The sequence below is a fragment of the Globicephala melas genome, chromosome 8 (genome assembly GCF_963455315.2).
Source record: "Globicephala melas chromosome 8, mGloMel1.2, whole genome shotgun sequence".
NCBI classification, from domain to species: Eukaryota; Metazoa; Chordata; class Mammalia; order Artiodactyla; family Delphinidae; genus Globicephala; species Globicephala melas.
In genome coordinates, this window is record NC_083321.1 from 32,240,047 (window position 1) to 32,264,067 (window position 24,021).

Genomic DNA, 24,021 nt, shown 5'->3' on the forward strand with positions numbered 1-24,021 from the left:
ATCATCCTATAAACACTTAAAACCACCCTACAGCCATGAAATTATCCAAGTGATGGCAGATACCCCAGATGAGTGTTGGCCTTGCCAACGTGAATTCTAAATTTGTTGCAGGTGTAACAAAAGTTTTACAAGTGCTCAAAGATTTCCTCATTGAGGTTATCTCAGGAACAGGTTGAGATACTGAACTTGGCTCTAATTCATTAGAAAATTTAAGAGTGATTCATGAGAGTTTTATTCTTAGCACAAAACTAGCTCTAATATCTAGTGTAAGTCCTTTAACCCCTAGACACTCAGTGTCAACATGTGTGAAATAATGAAGAATATCTCAGATTTCTTGCAGCTTCAGGGCTATTGAGAGGGGACATGAGGGACGTGAGATGATGATTTTTTCTGATGTCAGTTAAAATATAGTTATAATACAGTCCAATTTACCAAGTATAGTAATTATTCTCTGTGCCAGTCAGCACAGAGAATATCCCATACCTACAAGAGCCCTTTTCAAATAGTATGGATATAATATGGCACAGTGGCTGGGCTCTTAGGACAGAACAACTGTATTTAAATCCCACTTTTTCACAAGCTCTGTGCTTTTTGATGCATCTCGTAACCTCTGGTGCCTCTGTTTTTCCACTCATAAAATGAGGTAACTATCATGACAAATGGGGTGGCTGTATTAAGTGAGACGATATAAACAAAACATTTATAACATGACTGTCACATGGTAAGTGCTCAATAAATATTATTATTTATATAGATATTATTATTATTATTTCAATAAAATTCAGTTTGCCTTGCAAAAATAGAGAATACTCTTTTTGATGATTATGACAGCATTCCAAGAAGATTCAGAGTTTTGGCATCTCAATTTTTATATATACTATTATTTTAGAAGATGACAGATAAGATTCTAGCTCTTGAGCCCTCTAATTTCTCATACAGATAAAAGTTTATTGTGGAAGTCACTGCTCTCAGTAGTATTTCTCTTTATGTCTGATTTGGTCTTCCTTTAAAATAGACAATTCTCTTGGAAATAGAACCTGCTTCTGCTGTCATTAAAACCCCCTTCCCTTATCAGAGAGCTCTCATTCTAACGGGTTAAAAATTTTTGCTCAATATATGAAATGCCATTCATTCCAGAAATAACTTCATGAAAGAAAGCATTAATATTCTTTTTTTGTTTTTAATAAATGTATTTATTTTTGGCTGCATTGGGTCTTCGTTGCTGCACACGGGCTTTCTCTAGTTGTGGCGAGCGGGGGCTACTCTTTGCTGTGGTGCACAGGCTTCTCATTGTGGTGGCTTCTCCTGCTGCGGAGCACAGGCTCTAGGCATGGGCTTCAGTAGCTGTGGCATGCGGGCTAAGTACTTGTGGCTCACGGGCTCTAGAGTGCAGGCTCAGTAGCTGTGGCGCACTGGCTCTGTGACACGTGGGATCTTCCCGGACCAGGGCTAGAACCCATGTCCCCTGCATTGGCAGGTGGATTCTTAACCACTGCACCACCAGGGAAGCCCAGCATTAATATTCTTGTCAAGTTATACAAACTTTTTATGTACTAGTAATGGAGCTAAAACAATCCCTCTCTTCAAGGAGTTCACAATCCATGAAGGAGTCTGGCAGTGGCACTCAAAGTCTCTGGAGAGGCACCTACTCAGGGAATGATATTGAACTATCTTTAGAAGTGTAAAGGAGCAGCCAAATAATAAGAAATGGCAAAAGAGAGAGAATAGTATGCGTGCTAGACCACAGGATGCTCAAAAGAGTTGAGAGATAAGATGGGAGAGGAGCTTTGGGGTTAGTCAAACAGGGCCCTGTATGCCATTGAAGCCATGGCACTGAATGTTTAGCATGAAAGTCACATGATCAGATTTACTCTTTAGAAAAATAAAGTAGGAAGAATTTGGGATTTCAAATTCAGTAACATCTAAAGATTGTCACCATATAGGTTTACTTAGCAGTTAAGTTTTAGGCAATATTTTGTACAGAGAATTAAAAACTCATGCAACTCAGTAACAAAAGAAAAAATCTGATTAAAAATGAGTGAGTTCTGATATGGTTAACTAATCTATGACAAAGGAAGCAAGAACATACAATGGAGAAAAGACAGTCTCTTCAATAAGTGGTGCTGGGAAAACTGGACAGCTACAAGTAAAAGAATGAAATTAGAACACTCCCTAACACCATACACAAAAATAAACTCAAAATGGATTAAAGACCTAAATGTAAGGCTGGACACTATAAAACTCTTAGAGGAAAACATAGCCAGAACACTCTTTGACATAAATCACAGCAAGATCTTTTTTAACCCACATCCTACAGTAATGAGAATAAAAACAAAAATAAACAAATGGGACTTAAAAGCTTTTGCACAGCAAAGGAAAGCATAAACCATAAACAAGACAAAAAGACAACCCTCAGAATGGCAAAACATATTTGCAAATGAAGCAACTGACAAAGGATTAATCTCCAAAACTTACAAGCAGCTCATGCAGCTCAATATTAAAAAAACAAACAACCCAATCCAAAAATGGGCAGAAGACCTAAATACACATTTCTCCAAAGAAGATATACAGATGGCCAACAAACACATGAAAGAATGCTCAACATCACTAATCATTAGAGAAATGCAAATCAAAACTACAATGAGATATCATCTCACACCAGTCAGAATGGCCATCATCAAAAAATCTACAAACAATAAATGCTGGAGAGGGTGTGGAGAAAAGGAAACCCTCTTGCACTGCTAGTGTGAATGTGAATTGGTTCAGCTACTATGGAGAACAGTATGGAAGTTCCTTAAAAAACTAAAACTAGAACTACCATACTACCCAGCAATCCCATTACTGGGTATATACCCTGAGAAAACCATAATTCAAAAAGAGTCATGTACCAAAATGTTCATTGCAGCTCTATTTACAATATCCAGGACATGGAAGCAACCTAAATGTCCATCAATAGAGGAATGGATAAAGAAGATGTGGTACATATATACAATGGAATATTACTCAGCCATAAAAAGGAATGAAATTGGGTCATTTGTAGAGACATGGATGGACCTAGATAGTGTTATACAAAGTGAAGTAAGTCAGAAAGAGAAAAACAAATATTGTATATTAATGCATATATGTGGAATCTGAAAAAATTGGTATAGATGATCTTATTTATAAAGCAGAAATAGAGACACAGATGTAGAAAACAAATGTATGGATACCAAGGGGGAAAGGAGGGGGTAGAATGAATTAGGAGATTGGGATTGACATATATCCACTATTGATACTACGTATAAAATAGATAACTAGTGAGAACGTACTGTATAGCACAGGGAACTCTATTCAGTGCTCTGTGGTGACGTAAATGAGAAGCAAATCCCCAAAAGAGGGGATATATATATATATATATATATATATATATATATATATGTATAGCTGATTCACTTTGCTGTACAGTATAAACTAACACAATATTGTAAAGCAACTACATTCCAATAAAAATCTTAAAAAAAGAATTAAGAAAAAAAGACTTGGGGAACTGAATAGACATTTTTCCAAAGAAACATATAAATGGCCAACAGGTACATGAAAAGGTGCTCAACATTACTAATTATCAGGGAAATGCAAAACAAAACCACAAACCACAATGAGATATCACTTCACACCTGTTAGAATGGCCATTATCAAAAAGATAAGAGATAGCAAGTGTTTTTGAGGATGTGGAGAAAAGGGAATACTAGTGCACTAAAGCTGGGAATGGAAATTAGTGCAGCCACTATGGAAAACAGTATGGAGTTTAAATAGAATTACCCTACGATCTAGCAATCCCATTTCTGGTATATATCCAAAGGAAATGAAAACAGGAGATAGAGAAGATATTCCCAGGTTTACTGCAGCATTATTTACAATAGCCAAGATATGGAAACAACCTAAGTGTCTGTCAATGGATGAATGGATAAAGAATGTATTATATTGAGTATAGATCTAGATGTTGGGTTGGCCAAAAGGTTCATTTGGGTTTTTTTCCATTAGACCTTACAGAAAAAAACAAACAAACTTTCTGGCCAAACCATATATACACACATACATTTTGGAATATTATTCATTCATGAGAAAGAAGGAAATCCTGCCTTTTGCAACAACATAGATGGACCTTGAAGGCATTATGCTAAGTAAGGTAAGTTAGATAGAGTAAGACAAATACTGCATAATATCTCATATGTGGAATCTAAAAAAGCTAAACTTGTAGGAAAAGAGAGTAGAATAGTGATTACCAGGAACTGGACAGTTGGGAAAATGGAGATATTGGTCAAAAGATACAAACTTCTAGTTAGAAGATGAATAAGTTCTGGGGATCTAATGCACAATATTGTTGTCTATAGTTAATGATACTGTATTATATAATTGAAAGTTGCTAAGAGAGTAGATCTTAAATGTTCTCACGACAAAAAAAAGAAATGGTAATTATGTGAGGTGATGGGGGTGTTAGCTAATGCTATGGTAGTAATTATAACGCAATATATAAATGTATCAAGTCAACATGCTGTACACCTTAAACTTAGACAATGTTACAATTATTACTCAATAAAACTGGAAAAAATCACTGAGTGTTGAGTGTGTGTATTTAAACTAGCATTTGTTAAATGCTTATTTTGTGCCAGGTATTGTACAACATGCTTTACATATATTATTTCATTGAATCTTTGCAGCAGCCCTACAGGCAAAACATTCTTAATCATTTCCATGTTAGAAATGACCAACCTGAGGCTTAATGACGTTATTTAACCTGCCCATGTTCAAGCACCTACTAAGTGGTAGAGCTGGGATTTGTCCAGGTTTAACCTCTACCAGAACCCATGATCTTCTGGTAGAAGTTTTTACTAATTCTCTGCTTGTGGAAAAACAAACAAACAAGCAAAAAACAATAAAGACAAGTCCTGGATTTCTACTGAATAATGCATGGGCAATAACCAAAATGTACATAAACATGGAATTAGTCTTTGAGTTTTTAATTCCAGACACATGCACTTTCACCAGCCAGTAAAACCCCTCCAGGCAATAAAATAAATTATGGTTTATAAACTAGCTCTGCCCCTAGAGCAGTAACAAGGCAAGGTAAATTTGTTGTGAAATCATTAGGAAAGATCAGCTAATTCACTTGTAATTACTCCTGAGAATATTCTCTTCCTGATTTGCCCAGTTAAGACTTGAACACCTGCCACCCTCTCTTTGCAATTCTGGGAATTCCCAGCCCAAAAAAGCCAGTTTGTCCTAGGAATCCACCTGAGAGACTTATAGCAATTGAGTAAAACTCTGTTTTTGGAGTTTTACAAAAATTTATGTTACCATTTCCTCAGCCTCGGGATTTAAAAAAAAAAAGTGTTGGAACGTATTTCCACATTCAAATACAAGTGGTACAACTGCATAAGACATATCAACACTATGACATTTAAAGCTAATGTCATTAACTTTAAAAATTGTTTTGTTCCATCTTTGCTAATCAGTCACCATTGCATTTGTAATGACTAAAGGTCATCAAATCTTACTTACAAGAATAAATTTGGACCCAGTTTATTATTTATGATTTAATTGAAGCTTGCCAAATATTGACTGTTGTGAGCAATTCCTTTTAAAGTTAGTACTAACAAAGATCTGATATTATAGTTCAAGCCAGACAATAAAGTTTAACTGTTAAAATTTCAAAGGAAGATAATTTATTTAATACTTGGGGTTTCTGTTTTCCTCCCAGGATCACTGGAAAATTCCTGTGAGGTGTGGCAGGAAGAATAGGATTACCATTTGCTTTTATGCTCCAAGCTGACATAAATTAGTCCTGTTGATGGTTTTACACATTGAAGTGATAGGGGCATTGACAGAATAATTATTTTGTTTTAGTATTACCATAAATCTGACTCCACTAATAAGGAATGTGTCTTATTAAAGTGAAAAAGAGACCAAGTTTTTTTCATATATTTTAGCCTGAATTTGGTATACAATTCAATATGTATATATATCCATAAGCAATATTTGCACTTTTTAAAAATGTTTGATCTCACTGCTGCTAAATTCATGGGGCAATTCCTGGTTTTTGTCTTTTTTGTTTTATTATCAGGATCTAGAGAATGTCATACAGAGTGAGGTAAGTTAGAAAGAGTAAAACAAATATCATATATTAACATATACATGTGGAATCTAGAAAAATGGTACAAGCAGAAATTTCTGAGACACAGACATAGAGAACAAATGCATGAATACCAAGGGGGAAAGGGGTGGGGTGGGAGTAAATGGGAGATTGGGATTGACACATATACGCTATTGATACTATGTATAAAATAGACAACTGATGGGAACATACTGTATAGCACAGGGAACTCTACTTAATGCACTGTGGTATCCTAAATGGGAGGAAAATCCAAAAGGGAGGGGTTATACATATAGGTATGGCTGATTCATTTTGCTGTGCAGTAGAAGCTAACACAACATTGTAAAGCTACTAAACTCCAATAGAAAATAATTTTTTAAAAAAAGGATTTGACACGTTCCCCCTCCTTGAAATATTCTTTTTTCAACTTGTCTTATGGAATGCCTCATTCTTTGTTTTGTGTTCTTTCTTTCTTTTTAAGATTCTCAATGGTCTTTTGTCAATCTCCAACACTTCTCACACATCTCAACTCTGGAGTAACTCATGGCTGAGTACTAGGACATTTTCTTTCTTTATCCTCACTACCTCATTGATTTCATCCACGATCATGGTTTTAAATACAATCTCTTCTCAAATCAAATGGCTAACTCATCCATCATATGTAGTCATCTCAAATTTGAGGTATCCAAAATTAGTGTCATCTTTTCCCCAAGCCTTCTTCAACTAGTCTTCTCTCTCTCAGTTAAGGATGGTACCAACTTTCTGATTTTTCCTGCTAAAAATCTTGACTCTTCCCATTTTGTCACTACATAAGTTACTCAACACATATAATTGGCTTCATGATAAGATACACATACAGAATTAAATATTGCATCTGCATCATTCTCTCCAGTCTCTTTTTCAAGAACTCCTGTTAGAGACATATTACAGACTCTCAATCTTTTATCCATGTCACTTATACACAGACACACAGACACACACACACACACACACACACGCGCACAAACATACCTTTTTATTTGTGTGAAATTCTAATTCCTCAAATTATGCTATGAGTTACTATTTCTCTTTTCAAACTTGTCCAGACAAGAGTATTTGTTTCTAAAATAGTTTTTTTTATTTAAAATTATTCCAATGTTTATAAGCATAGTTTTTTCAAGGTTAATAACTTTTAAATTTTATATCCACCCCCTCCTTTATTTTCTCTTTTAACATTTTTACAAAGAATTGATATTTTTCATATTCTTGCATTTATCGTTTAGATTTACCTGAAACGCTTATTTTAGCATTTTTATCTGCACAGCCAATTAAGGCAATTGTACTTTTTTCCCCTTAGAGACCTGGGTGCAAAGGCTACAAATAGTAGTGTATGTAGCCTGTTGCTTATACAGGTTGCCCTAAGGGACAATGGAAATAGCTCTTTCCAGTGGACATCCATATGTGACCTCATGCTGTTCCCAATCTAGGCTTTAGACAGGTATGCAGGATGCCTTTGGAAACCACCAGGGCACAGTGGCTAGGATTCACATTGACTAAGACATCATGTCCATCCACACCAACGTGCATAATGAGAACAATGTGACTGAGGCTCTATGCAGGGCTAACTTCAAGTCCCCTGGCTGCCATAAATTCCACATCATCAAGAAGCAGGGCTTTACCAGTTTAATGTGAATGCATTTGAAGAGATGGTGTCTGAAAAGTGGCTCTTCCAGGAAGGACCTCGAGTCACACATATCCCCAGTTGTGACCCCTTGGACAAATGGCAAGCTCTGCACTAGTAAGGGCTTTGACACTGCCCCCTCCTTACTCACAGCCACCAATAAATCCTCTTCATGTAAAATAAAATGAAATAAAATTTTTGTCAGATTCTTCTATAAAATTATCTACACTGAATTCTATTTGTTAATTTTTTTTACTGTCTTTCTTAGCACTAGGATTTTTATGTATTTTGGAATTTGGTATGCAGATTCATTTTGTGATGGAGTATTTATTTATTTATGTTTTAATTTTATTTCTGCTCATCAGTACTTGCCTAGTAGTTGTCCAGTTGGCTCTACCTGTTTTTCAGGTTCTCTAATATTTATAATACTAAAAGAAAGTATGCTTTGAACTCATGATCTTGTGGCTTAGATCAAACATGTTAAGGGTGTTCACAGAAGGACAGTTCACAGAGGGACAGCTCCCCTACTTATGATTATCAAAACTATTTAGAGTGCAGGTGAATAAGTATTCTGCTCTTGGAGGAAACGTCTGTGTTCAGAGTGCACTCTGAATGCTGTGGACAAGGCAGCTGCTCACATGATGCTGCTGAAGGATTTCATGTCAAATTTACTTCTCTCCGTCTCAGTTTTGGCCTCTAGTGGTGTCAGAAATTTCACCACTAAAGTCAGAACCTTGGTTTTGATTTTATTAATTTAATCATTCATCTATTTATTCTTTAAATATTAAATAAGTGCTCCTGTAACCCATGTATGGTAGGTAAAAAAAGGCATTAATATATGTATCGATGTTCTACGTCATATATCATTAGGGAATTGCAAATGAAAACAGCAGTGAAATTCCACCGCATATCTATTAGAATGGCAAAAATTCAAAACACTGAGAACACCAAATGCTGCCAAGGATTTGGAACAGCAGGAACTCTCATTCACTGTTGTCAGAATATAAAATGATACAATGACTTTGGAAGACAGTTGGCAGTTTCTTATAAAACTATATATATTCTCTAACATATGATCCAGCAATTGTGCTTCGCAATGTTTACACAAAGGAGTTAAAAACTTAGGTTCACATAAAACCTTCGCAAGGATGTTTATAGCAGCTTTATTCATAATTTCCAAAATTAGAAGCAACCGAGATATTTTTCAGTAGATGAAAGAATAAATAAACTGTGGTATATCCAGACAATGGAATATTATTCAGCACTAAAAAGAAATGAGCTGTCAAACCATGAAAAGACATGGAGTAAACTTAAATGAACATTACATGTCAATCTGAAAAGTATACACTCTATAATATTCCAACAATATGACATTCTGAAAAGGTAAAATTATGGAGACAGTGAAAAGATTTTTATTTGCTAAGGGTTTGAGGGAGGGAGGTATGATAGGCAGAACACAGAAAATTTTTAGGGGAGTGAAATTATTCTCTATGAGACTGCAGGGATAGATTATGTAATTATACATTTGTCAACACCCATAGAATATACAACTCCATGAGTAAACCCTAATGTGAGCTTTGAACTTCGGGCGACAATGAGGTTTCAACGTGGGTTCATTGATTATAACAAATGTGCCACTCTTGTGTGGGATGTTGATAGCGGAGGAGGCCTCAGGTGTATGGAGGTATAGGGTATATATGGGTATCTGTACTTTCCGCTCAATTTTGCTGTGAAACTGAAACTACTATAAAATATAAAATATATGAAAATGAGGAAACAAATCTGTTCAACTTTATTAAAAACAAAACAATATCTAACCTCACAATCAACAAAGCAATAGACAAATAATCGGTATATTCACCACTTAAACCAAGTATATTGGATATTCCATATAAAATATATATTCCTTGAGGAATGTCAGCATGATTGTGTAACTGGATGGTTATTAATAAAAATATTTTTAAAACTATATAATAAAACTACCTTAATATTCATAAAGTGGTCTTATACCATAGAGAGCTCTTTGAAAGTTCCTAAAGTAGCAGATTAATCGTTAAGAACTTAAGAACTATTGAAATAATGGACAGTATAACAGAGATCACAAATTAAACTATAAATATCATTTTTGTTGTTTATTAAAAATAATGAATAAGCACACTAAAGAAAATATTAATAGTTTTTCAAATTGAGATATTTTTACAAATGTACATTTTTTTTTTTTTTTTTTTTTTTTTTTTGCGGTACGCGGGCCTCTCACTGTTGTGGCCTCTCCCGTTGCGGAGCACAGGCTCCGGGCACGCAGGCTCAGCGGCCATGGCTCAGGGGCCCAGCCGCTCCGCGGCATGTGGGATCTTCCCGGACCGGGGCACGAACCCGTGCCCCCTGCATTGGCAGGCGGACTCTCAACCACTGCGCCACCAGGGAAGGCCCCCAAATGTACAATTTTAAGCAAGTAAAATTTTACAATCGATTGTATTTATCTTCTCTGGTCGTTATGCACATACCAACAGCCCCCCTACACATTACTCACTCATCCTGCCCACCTTATAGACACAGAAAGATAGTCAGATCTAGCTTCATCTCTGTTCCATTGTACAAACATATCTTGATAAGACATAAGTTCCACCTCTATTTTTTTTTGCAAGTAGCCAGTCATTCCTTTTCATTATTGCTAAATATCTTTACCAAGAATAACTTTTATTTCCCTTAAACTAGAACTAAAAATCTTTCAGCTGAATGAAAATATAGTTGAACTTTAAATGCATTAAGTATTGATGTATCATTCATAAGGTAAGTTATGAATATTCCAAATAATAAAACCCATGTAACAGTGAAGTAAGGAGACATAGAATAAGTGAATCTCTTAACTCACAGGGCAAATACAAAACAAAGCCAAGATTCAAACCCAGGTTTTGACCTCCATCAGATTCCCTGTCTCCATGGCCCAGGGTCATAAAAGCCTTACCCCTGCCTCTGACCCCAAAATGCAGCTATGAACATAGCGTGAGGAATTCTCTCCTGTGAAGCAATTACTGTCATGCTATACAGAGCACTTTCCACAATGCAGACATGTTTGAAAGAACGTACTGCTGCCTGGAGGGTTGCCACGGTAAAGGAGAAGAAAGAAGGCAAAAAAAGAAAAAAAAAAAAAATCCCAAAGTAGCTAAGAAATGTCCAGTGCTAGGCAAAGGCTGAGTTACGATAACAAACGAGATGCAGTCTTCACCATCTAGGATTTTACAATCTAACCCCTATGTGGGTAGAGAATGAGGGGAACCTTACGACCTTGAAAGATATCATCACCTACTTGCTTACCTACCAAACCTTACTAGGGACTTCCTATAAGCCAGTGGGTCTCAAAATATGTTTTCACCGGCAGCAGCATCACCTGGATACTTACTGGGCCCAAACTGACCCAAACTCACAGAATCAGAAACAGAAACTCTGAGAGTGGGGCTTGGCTATCTGCATGTTAACAAGCACTTCAGGTGATTCTGCTGCTCACGCAAGTTTGAGAAGCACTGCTGAAAGCAAATGTAATAACTCACCCCCGATTTATACAGACACAATCTAGCGGGCATTCCATTTCTGGGTTTGTGCTCACAGCTAAATCTCTCTCGTTCACATCATGTAGAAATATTTTAAGTTGACTACTCCCATTCTTTCACCTTCACCACCCCACCTTGAATGATTTTAAATAATACAGATTATCTGAGTGACACGTGGCTACCTTCAAATGCTACCCTAGCATTGTTACTAAGCAGCCTGCTCAAATATGGTAAAAGCACACACGTAAATCTTTCTGGCTGCAGTACTGTGATGGGGTTATTTTTCACGATGACGGGAATATGATTCAAAAAGCCTTTAACATAAACCTTGCACTGTATACTCTCCATGAATAGTAAACCAGCCAGCCAAATAACCTTTCTAGTGTCCACTTTCACAGACATTCCCTTTGTATTTTGTAAGGGTCTTGAACCTCAACATGGCCCCTGCTTGACTTGCAGTTATGTTTTCCAGCAAACTCATCAGGGGTCTGATGTCAAATGTAGACTGGGCTAGTGTTTCCCACTCAAGGTGTTTTGGCTTGGAGTTCACTCAAGTCTCAAAGCTTAGAGTTGAAGGTAGTTTTTTTTCTATCTCAGTTACTCTACTAACCATAGTATAGTATCTTTATTATAGAGTCGATGACTTATAGTCATAAATAATGATTTATAAATTACTCAGTAGTAATAAAAATCAATATAAGACTGTTCATTTAGAAAGTCATAGGCATTTTATTATGCAATTTGCACGCATATTTTTATCTTGTGGTTCTTCTAATAGCCTTAGGAGGTGCTAGAATATTCATTTTGCAACTTAGATAACTAAGACTGTGCATTTCACACTGTGATGTTGCATTGCCCTAATCCTGCGTGCTTATTTGATTCATTTATTAGAATAAACTGGGTTTAGCTCTGTGTGATAGAGACTCATAATAGCAGAATCTTAAACAAGATAGAAGTTTCTCTTCTCTGCCTTTCTGACGCATAAGTCAAAGCCATGTGATTCTATCCCTTGAAGGTGTTAAGGGCTAGACTCCTCTCACTTGATGTGTTGCCACTTCTCTGATGGTGCCCTTGACTGTTTGGTCCATGATGTCTTCACCTCTATATTTACATTTTACCATCAAAGGAGGGGGAAAAAAGAGAAGAGTAAACTCATTTCCTTTATGGATACAACCTGGAAGCTATCATATATCTCCTTTGTTTATAGAACAGTGGCCAGAACATGGGGCTGGGACATGGCCCAGACAGTTGAAAAGGAGGTTAGGAAATGTTTATTCTGGGTGTCAATTTGCTCAGATTAAAGTAGAGTATCTTTTAGACAGAGAGAACAGCTTTGGGGAAGAACTATCAATATTTGCCACATTTAATCACCCTCTCTCACCTTAATTTAGAACCTGGATCTTAACTCTTAAAATAGGAAGTGAAACTGGTAAATAATAAATCTTTAGTACTAAAGTTATTCAGCAGAACACATGAGAAGCACTTTTTTCAGCTGAAAACATTAGTCCACCTACTGCCTCATGCTCTATGAGTCTGCAAAAATCAATTAATTATGAATTTTTCTCCTAAGCCACTTATTATCCATCTGGTGAGAAAGCATCATAGGTGAAGGCTTTAGTCAATATTCCTCACATTAGGGTCCTCAAGTCACCTTCAGAACCACATAGGGTATTTAATGATAAATCAATCCTGGTTCCTGCCTAAACTGGGTGAATCAGAATCTCTGGTAATGTGGCCCAGGAACTTACATTTTAGCATTACTCCCAGGAGAGTCTTATGCACACTAAACTTTAAAACCACTGCAGAGTGAGAGGAAGAAATAGATAGATTTAAAAAATATTTTTATTGGTGTATAGTTGATTTACAATATTGTGTTAGTTTCAGATGTACAGCAAAGTGAATCTGTTATACATATTCATATATCCACTCTTTTTCAGATTCTTTTTCCATATAGGCCATTACAGAGTATTGAGTAGAGTTCCCTGTGCTAAACAGTAGGTCCTTGTTAGTAGAAATAGATAAATTTAAACTCTTTTCTGGCTCTGTCTTATGACCTCCTATTACTGTCCTTCTGCAGTATCTGCGGGTTGGTCTTCCTATGCTTATTAATTCCTGGCAGGTGTTAGAGCTCAAACATTATGGTAGGAAATTATATAGACTCACTAAAAACAGTCAGACCTTCACAGTTATTAACTTATACAAGCTTCTTAATGATGTGAGGTAGCTAGCAAAATGCAGTATTACTATTCACCAGACAAGTCAACTAAACTGACATTCAGAGAGGTCAAGAGATTTGTACAATGACACACAGAGGTGGATGGAGATCTTTATATGACTGTAGGTTCTTGCTATTCTGCACCTTCTTACAGCTGTCTCCCAAGTAATAAGAAGGTTGAGGGCATAGCCTCAAGCATAACCACCAGTTGGCTTCAGCTTTGACACGCTAGACCCATGAAGATGTTCATCTTGACACCTCTTTCCTCAGTGCCTGTACTTTATCCCAACCAGAAGTCCTACGTAGCAATTTTTTTTTCTACGTAGCAATTTTTAATGTTGAAAATAATATCTAAGGTCTAATGGTTTTCCTGAGGGAAGATGGAATAAAGTAATACTGAATGCCTGCCCCAGGCACTAATCTAGGCTCTTCACATAATATAGATATAACAGCTAGCACTCTAAAGACCAAGGCTTTTGTCACGCTACCATTCTGACTTATCTCATGCAGGGCTTATAGTAGAAAAATAATCAATGAGCCTGCATTTACCTTTATTTTTAAAAATTATATTCAACAATGTAAAAAATATTCACTACTTAAGGAAGTTATGAATAGATGTAGAATTTCAAAATCACTAAATGCCGCTTCACTTTCAAAATTTGGAAAGACCTACAGCTTGTACAAATCTTGTGCCCACATATGATTCTTCTTGTAGTATGCCTGCTGTGCTCCGTGCTTTTAGACCAGCACTGGGGTTTTAAAGCATTAGAGTCTGTGAATAAACTGTCATCACATCTGTTTTAATTGCATTTCCATCTGCTCATGCAGTGTGCACCTGTGCTTGGCTGATTAGACTAGAACAAGGGAAAAAAGTCTTCTAATATGGTTTGCCTTAGAGTCGAAACCAAGATTTTTCACTTTTTATTTGATGGAGTGTCGGAGAGGAAAAAAGAACATGGAATGCAATTCACAAGGCATGTGTTTTAGTCCTGGGTCTCCCGTTTGTAAGCTGTCACTGTGGACATATCTGTACTGTGACATTTCTGAACCTCTGTTTCTCCATCTGCAATTATGTCTGCCTCGTCACTATGTTAGTGTGAGAATAAAAGGAAATAATAAAGGTACAAGTGCTTTGTAAATATAAAAAATGCAATTTTGCATATGCCATATAGTCATATGTCATTGAGACTGAAGCAGAAACTAAAACAAGGTGTAAGATTCTTCTCAAATACAGAGTTTGCTGGTTAATTAAAAAAATCCATATGTTCTTCTACTGCTTCCTAATGCTGAAATTACTCTCCATTTTCGTGAGTATAAAATGGGAGATCAGAGCAGGAAGAGAGGAGTGTTGAAGAATTGATATGTAATTAACATTTTAAATATGCCTTTTAATCCTCCAAAATGTTTTAATATCCTTAAATAGTTTAATAGGTGCGCTACTGAGCTGCTGCAGCCAGGGCAGGGAACAAAGTGCTTAGATTAGGGAATACAGCTGAGACTGAAGCAAATAGAGCAAGCAAATACAGTGTGAAATCATTCCAGATGGAAATAAGTACCTATAATTAGTACCAACATTGGGCAAGGCATGTTAGAGGGAACAAACCTCCTTCAGAATGCTACTGAATCAGACTAGCACTGGTATGTAAGGTGAATTTTCAGTAATTTTAAGTAAAGCCTGAGAAAAGTCTGCAAACAATAATACTCAGAGATAAGAAATCAATAGCCCAGTTCAGAGTGATGTGGGGAAAAACAGTGTCTGGACACATGAAAGGGAATCAGAACATCTTTGATATTTATTATAACAAGGAGGAAGAAGGTAGAAGAGGGGGAAGAGGGGACAGGAAGGGGGGAGGAAGTGGAAGGGGAAGGTAAGCAGGAAGAGGAGGAAACCGTAGAACACCAGAATCAGATGTAACTAATGGAAGTCCAGGTTTCCATCACTTCCTTAGCAAAGTAGGATAAGGAATGAAGAGATAATTGTACAAGTACCCGTGTATCATTACAGTTTGGGAAAATTACTTCCTAAAGTAATTACACATTACAAAGTTCACTCAAAATGTGGGTCAGTCATTCTCAAACAAACGTTTACATTGACTTCATAAAGTTCTGAATTAGTCTTTCCAGACGCTATTAAACAATTCTTAATGTGGGTTCTATAGAATACTGGCCCTATGGAATAATAACTGTGATAATATCACTAACAATTCTATGATGAAATAAATTTGAGAAATATTTCTCTTTACTGAAGGACAGCCCAGAATCTGATGTAAAGAGAGTCTGGTGAGTCTTCAGGGGCAGTGTAGAGGTCATGATACTTCTAGTGGAACTCAGGCCTTTCTGGTAATTAAATTAAAGAATGTTGTGTCCAGAGGGCACAAATTCAGGTTGACAGCACAACTTAAAGAATGAGTGCTTCCTGGAACAAAGTATACATGACAACTGGTTGATGGTAGCAGACTGATGAGAGAGATGACTAAATTTCAAGAGACTAATTATAGCCCGATAAAAAAGAACACTGTCTTAGTGGTTTAAGGTCATTAATCAACCATTTCCACAGAGGAGACTGTGGTGGTTGACAACCTCACTAATAATCAACGTAATTCAAATTCCCAGGATAGCACTTTTATGCATCAAATTTGTTTTATAAAAATTGAAGACAATATGAAACACTTAGAAAAAGTGAAAGTATAATGAAAAGGTAGTTTTAAAAACTACTAAAGAGATAATAAATTTGTATAACCCTTTTGCAAAATAATTTGACAATATATTTAACTGTCTTACGATTCTTATTACACTGTAACTCAGTATTACCATGTTTTAAAGAATGAGCCTAAAAATAGTATAGGGAAAAAGAAGCAAAAGGCAAAAAGTTGTTCATTACCCAATATTTTGTAACAATATAAAACCTAGAGGTAACAAAAATGTTTTCCAGAAGAGATGGTTAACTGAATAAACAGACATTCATCCCATGGCCAATTTATCTCCTTACTGTTTCCCTTACATTTAGATTGTAATCTGTGACACGAATGGAGAACAACAGCTATTGGATTTCTTACCAAGAAAATGATCAGGATAAAGACTCCTATCACATGAAGCTTTGTTTTCAATAAAATATATTATCTAACAGAAATCCCCTTAAGGCTTTTATATAAATGATAGTCTGTGACAGAGATTAACACAGACCAAATTTATTGGGTAATTTTTCAGCCAGCAGCATCAAAAACACAGAAAATTTAGAATAATTTTGAGACATTTATTGTAAGTTTCTTCACTCAAATCCTTACTCAAAAACCAGGAAATTCTACCTTTGATAGACAGGTTTCTGGGTTGCAAGTAACAGAAACAGATGCTTGCTACCCTACAAAAAATGTTTGTATGTGTGCATATATATGTATATTGATACATATATATAGGGAGAGCTATACTCAAAGATTTTGATAGGTACAGGATGGTTGCAGGATGAGGGTTAGAAATCAGGCACCAAGATTACATTACAGCTACTCTTAAGGGATCCTCCAAAATATTCTCTAAGTATTCAAAATTCTGGCAGAACAGGTATGATCAGGAGGTTTAGGTAATGTGATTGTTCAAGAGACAAGTAGCAGAAGGGTATGGCCTACCTCAGCCCCTGTAAACAGAAGGCAGCAGAGGAGGCAGTAAGACTACAACCAAAGGAAAATTCCTCCAGATAGGAGAATAAAAGGCAAGTGAGATAATGAGAGACAGATTAAATGTTCTAAAGCCAAAAATTGACAAAGTTTACTACAATAATCTCCAGGGCTGCTTTGTACTCACCAAGGGCAATCACCAAAGCCATAAAATATGCTATTCACAGGATAATGTTCTTTGTAACAATAATACAAGCTCTCCTCCCCTTTATTGGGTGTCCCTGGTCACTTCTACCCCAGATTCATATCCACTGGATCATGCTTACATTACTTGCGGGATAATTCTACTTAGGCTGCTTCTGTTTTACCAGGTTTTACCAGCTTATACTTAATTATACTTAATTTATCATTCCACTCCCCATTTGGATTATTCTTTCTGGTTTCTGCTAAGCTGTCTCACTATGAATGACAGTCATTGAGTCCAGGGTGGTATTATCCTTTAAGAGGAGACACAATTCTCTCACTCTCCTTTTTCTAGTCAACTAGCAAATTCTCAATATTATTTTCTACTTATTTAAGATATCCAATGTCTCTTCTTATCACTGATGACTATTAATAATTCTGAAAATGTCTGTAAAGAAAATTTCCCTAAAGAGATGACATATCTGGAATACTAGATAGATGGACTGTGTCACAATCTGCCTTTAGTCCCCTCTAATTCCAATAACATTTACTGTGATTCTGCTATATACCTGATTGGAGCTACATTGTGAAGATGAATGAGGCCTGCCATCTGCCTTCAACATGCAATACACTGAGAAATACAGACATAGATTGAACATGCTATACTACTGACACGGTAAATGCTAGTTATTGATATCAGCTAGGTTTTGTGGAACCCAGGGGAGGGAAAATTGGCATTTCTGGGAGGCTGGGAAGGCTTCTCAGAAAAATTAATATTTATATTTTACTTTGAAAGTCACAGTAGGCCTCTCTCTCTCACATACACACACACACACACACACACAGGGCCATAATCTAAGTATAACCTAACTGGTGTTTAGCCTCTCCTTCAGCCAGAAAAAGGTCTTGAACTTTAACTCAGGCTAGCGCTGAAGCTGAAATTAAGCATGGATTAGAGAGGACTAGAGAGAAATTTAGAAAAATTTGCAACCTGGGCAAAAGTGGCTCAGGGATTAAGAAATTATCTGATATGTAAGGCTTGATGAGGCAACAATAAGAGAAAACAACAGCTTTTGGTAATGACACACAGCCTTGTCCATGGGCAAGGAGGGAGATTTAAATATGTCAGGTTAGTTTGGGGAAAAAGTATGGGAGGGGCTGTACTTAGAGCATAAAATGTTAAAACAGACAGGGTGGGAATGTTTTCTTAAACAAACAAACAAAAAAAGAAACTTCAGTTTCACATAACAGATCAATGAAATAAATACCCTTCTGTTTAAAAGACTCTAATGTAATATTTGCTCCCATCCAGAACTGATGCAATTTTACCCTCTGCAATCTCTGCTGTCCTCTCATTTGCTTTGCCAGTATGTGTGGGGCTGAGTGCTTTCAATTCTACATCTGCTCGCATTACCTGACCAGCTCTCAAAACTCCCAAAGGTAGACTTTGTCATAGGGTGGAAAATCTTCCATTTGTGGAGTAGGTACTCAAAGATGATTTGGGAAAGGTCCCAAAGATGCTTGGCAAATATGCAAAAAACACATGGACAAATCAGTGGTATCTGTTATGTGGACAAGTTCTTGGATGGCTGTTGGCTCTTTTTTATAATTCCCTCTATTTTGCTGCTCTTCCATTCTCCCGATTACATCTGGGAGAAATCTTCAGTTAGGTAGCCATGATCTTTAATACCCACCGGACGCCTTTGACAAGGGTAGTGAGATGAGTCCATGGGAGCAAGAGTTGGAGGCAGAAAGGTTCAAAAGAGCTATAGCAACAGCTACAGATAACAAGTGGTACTAGAGCTTAAGAGCACGTTGGGGCAGGCTTTTAATTCACCCTAAAATTGCTACACTTAGGTCCAATCATGGCAAAATATTTGTAGCATTCCATTTTAGATTTTGTTTAAATTATGATGGTGGTCCCAAAGGTGTAGGAGGAGTACAACTAGAAACCCTTTGTTTTTGAGATGGCTGGACAAGGTTTAATCAGAACTGTGAGGATCCTTGCCTTGCATCTGAACAGGAAGATTTAGATTATAAATACAATATATAATGTGATAAAATATATATATTTCTCAGAGGGTGGTATCATCTTTGAAGGAATGCACTGAGGTTCTTGTTTACACTGATATTCAACTGAGTTCCCACATCAGAACTGGTTACTTGTAATGTTGGGGAATATGGAACCAAATTTACATTTTAAAGAGAATTCCCAGGTGGTTCATTGTGCCATGGTTTGAGAACCACTGATATAGATATGTAGAAGGTAAGATGTTGGCCTTCCTCTCTGTGTGTGTATATGTGGAAGGAAATTCTGAGGTAAGAAAACATCAGATCTCCTGGAAACTTTCAGTCCTGAGAATTTGCCCCAAGTCCCCTAACCAATAAGTATCACAAGGAGAGCAGTGAGACTATGTCTCACAGGGTACCTAAAGATAACAGGAGGCTTTCAAGTCTCCATGAGAGTAAAGCAGTCTTGTCAAAGGAAATCCGAGGAGCTTGCAGTCTATAGCCACACCTAAAGTAAGTTTAAACCTCAGTAGAAAGGGTAGGTGAACCCGTGAACTGTTACAGTTTCTGATTAATACCAGGGGCAGGTGAGAGAACACTAAAACTTGAATGGCACGGCTAAGACAGAGAGAGAAAAAGAGAGAGAGAGAGAGAACAGCTTCAGATACATATATATATATATATATATAATCTATATAATATATTATATATTAATTATATAGATAATAATTATGTATATAACATATTATATGTATAATATATTTTATATATATATATATATATATATATATGTAAAACCCAGTGCTTCTTTGAAATGTTGCCAAAAGGAAGAATATAGCAAAACCTAAGAATAGCCAGTAACCCAGACAATCATGAAAGTTATACCTGAGACATTCCTGGGAACTTCAAATCTAAGTTCTCCCCCTGTCTGGAGCCTTGTTTTATCATAAGAGGAGAATGCAAGTGGTTTCTATTGGCTAATAAAAGGAATCCTTCCTCCTTTCTTTGGTGGAAATGTACTATTTTATTCATTTATCCTCTTAAAGGAAAAGAAGAAGTATGGTCCATAGTTTATACTCTCTTAACTGAGTTGCCTACTAACTCTTCAAAAGAATTTTTGAAGCCAAGAGATGTTACTCAGCTTCTGTTGGTGTGCTGCTTTCCTGGGAAATAGGTTTTAAGATGAATTAATACCATTAGCAGCAACTGTCCACCTCAGCATGACCTCAATCTAGCTCCAGGCTCATCTCTCCCCAAACTCCTGGGAGTTTTGAGAATCTCATCTTCTAATTAATCTGAGTATTTCTCAGGCATTGTGGTTGTATTTCTGCCATTTCCTCACGTTCTACACTTCTGCACTGATTGAAATCCTAGGAAGTCCCTCAAGCTTAGCAAAAATATCACCATTTCTATGAAGCCTTGCTAGATTTCCAAAGACCCCCAAACAACTTCTCCCTTTTTTCACCTTGCACATCATGTTGACATATGCACCTAGCTTCCCAACTGCACAGCTATAAGTGGGATACTAGATTCCTTTTGCTCTATTCCTCACTGCATGTAGCACAGTGCTTTGCACACAGTAGTGTTTGATAAACATTATCTACTACATCTCCTCTTTCCAATGGATTTGTTACAGAAAAATGCGGTTGTACGTACGTTACTAAATGGATCATTAAATCTGGCAGATGTCACTTTGCTTCTAAAAGAAACTTTTGAACAGTTTCCCCTCAGAACATCTTGTTCCAGGCTGGTTGTCATGCCCAACAGAATAGTCACTGCAGGGTTCAGCAAGAAATATGTCTAATTCCCTTCCCTGATAGGGAGGTTATACAGAGAATTACCTTCATGGGATTATTTCAGTTCTTCTTGTGAGCCAGGAATTGAGAGGAGCTCTTTAGTTATAGCCTTATGAGAACACTAGGGGAGAAAAAAGAACTCAGGAAGGTTCATGACAATTTGTGAAGAATAATAAAAGGGACAATTAAAAATAAATCAGTATCTGATTTGAGCACTGATAAGGATCAGACGAGAAAATGGATAACAAGGGTCTAGCCCACGGCCAAAAATAAATCTAAAAAATATGTCATTCCACAGGGCTAAAGGAATTACTAGAAATGTATGGTAAAGACATTTAGTGTGAATGAGGGGGAAATAAGAGAGTGCTGGTGGCAGCGAAGGGCGGGGTTGGCTTTGGATAATCCCAGAGCCTGAGTGTCGAACTAGGCTACACTTGCTGTGCCCCACATCCTGTGCTGGATGGGCAAGCCAGGGACATTCAAAGGGACTAGGAAAGAAGCAGCAAAATGTTTGGACCTTTAGATTATAATCTTTAAAAATTATTATTTACTCAATATTTGTCATGGGCAAACTGACCAGGCCAAGTGTTTACATGTACACTATTATCAAAACTTCTCAACAAATATTTTAAGGTAGATTAAATTATTCTACTTTGGAAATGAGAACAATGTTAAGCATTAACAAAAACAGTAGTTAACATTTAGTAAGAACTTTCTAAGTTCTTGAAATTCTGCTGAGCATCAAACAGCGATTTTCAGGTGAGATTATCTTAGAGCACCTAACCCACAGTTTTTAGGTCACAGAAGTGGTATGTGCCAAAGCTATTGGTCAAACTCAACTTGTTCTTCTTCCTTTTACCCTCTTCAGTGTGTCCCATCTCTGACATGTTTGCTCCAATTTTGTGCTGGCATTTCTCTGCTGGACTCCTGGACTTTCACAAAGAATCTTTCATCCATGGGTGATTGTTTAAATTCACATTCTTCTGGGAGAAGATGATAGAAAACTTATTCCACAATAACAATATTATTCTCCTCCTCAGTGTGTGTGGTTTTTTAAAATTTGTTTTATTTACTTATGGATGCATCGGGTCTTCATTGCTGCACACAGGCTTTCTGTAGTTGCAGCGACTGGGGGCTACTCTTCGTTGCGGTGTGCGGGCTTCTCACTGCAGTGGCTTCTCCTGTTCTGGAGCATGGGCTCTAGGCACGAGGGCTTCAGTAGTTGTGACACACGGGCTTAGTTGCCCTGCAGCATGTGGGATCTTGCCAGACCAGGGCTTGAACCCGTGTCCCCTGTGTTGGCTGGTGGATTCTTAACCACTGTGCCACCAGGGAAGTCCCCTCAATGTGGTTTTTATTTATACTTCCTTAATGCAAATTTTTAATGTCCTTGTTTGTAATTTGCTTATTTTCTTTGAGGAAATGCCTATTCTTTGCCCATTTCAAATTGAGTTATTTGTATTTTTATTATTGAAGAAGATTTATTTATATATTCTGGATACAAATCCTTTATTTGATATGATTTAAAACAGTTTATCTCATTCTGTAGCTTGTCTTCTTACTCTATTGTGTTTTCTGAGGAAAAACATTTTCAATTTTGATGAAGTACAATTTATTTTTCTTTTTCTACTTATTCTTTGTACTATATCTAAGAAACTATTAGCTAAACCATGGTCACAGGTATCTACTCACAGGTTTTCTACTAATTTTTTTTAGTTTTAGCTCATATACACATCTACGATCCATTTTGACATAATTTGTGTATATGATATCTAGCCACAAGGAATGGGGTAGTTCTTTTCAGTGTGGGATGAATGCCAAATCAGAGTTTTAATGAATAATGATGTGCTACTATACTAAGTCAGAAGACATGCTTCCGATGGACCCACTGTGCGAAGTCCTCCAAGTTTCATTTAGATCCAGTGCAAACATGGTACACTTAACAAGTGTCTTCCTGTGACTGCACAAATCTTAGAACATGGAAAACCATTAAAATCCATACTAAAATTACTTTCTTTAAAATCATTTAGTTATGGAATATAATTAATACCTTTTAAAAATCACATTATTTAATCTCAAGTGACCCTTTCTCCCAATGTTTCCAATCAAAACCTGCCCTTTATTCACTTTCAAAAATGTCTTAGACACCTACTCTGTGGCAAAGCACTATGTTAGCTGAATGGGGTGAGAGGTAGGACACTGAGTGAGATAAGCAGGGGAGACAAGAGGTTCAGGAAAAGTAATATGTATGGTCAGATGTGGTAACCTCTAAAGTGAAGGTGCATACACATAGAAGGTGATCTGGAACAAAGAGTAATTCTTTCTGTTTAACTCCGTTTCCTCCTCTTCCAATATTATTTTAGGCCTCTATGAACTTTGTTTTATTTGAATTATAATTATGTAATTATAATCAATTATAATCTCTTAGAATAGATTTTGATCAACTCTGCACTATGTACTTATGAAGATTATTAGCTGGAAGTAAGGAAGCAATGCGATAACAGTAAGAGTTAAAGTAAGCCATGGTAGACGTGGGATGATAGGGCGCACAGACAGGTGTCTACGTGTAACAGGACCGCAACACATGGAGCTCATTTGTACTGACTGGGTTCCTGGCTAATTAGTGGGCTGAGAGTGGAGGTAGATACAACATATCTCAATAGACTATAACAAGCCACATAAATGTGATTGAGTTCAGTATTATGATTGATGAGTGATAAATGTGCTATATCTCCCAAGAACATTGCATTTCAAAATGGATGTGAGATAAGCCAAAGAGTAAAGCCCTGAATATGGACGTGCAGACATGGACTTGAGGCCATCATAGAAGATTTTGCTTCTTTTTTATATTTCTTGTTGCTGTTGCTGGTT

General features: G+C 36.8%; 1 protein-coding gene and 1 pseudogene across 4 annotated transcripts in view; one reads left to right on the forward strand and one right to left on the reverse strand.

Annotated features, from left to right (window-relative positions):
- The window catches only part of LUZP2 (leucine zipper protein 2), a 445,406-nt gene that overhangs the window by 126,928 nt on the left and 294,457 nt on the right, over positions 1-24,021 (reverse strand). The gene's annotated exons all lie outside the window — the stretch shown is intronic.
- On the forward strand, positions 7,426-7,549 carry LOC115857696 (small nucleolar RNA SNORA70; annotated as a pseudogene).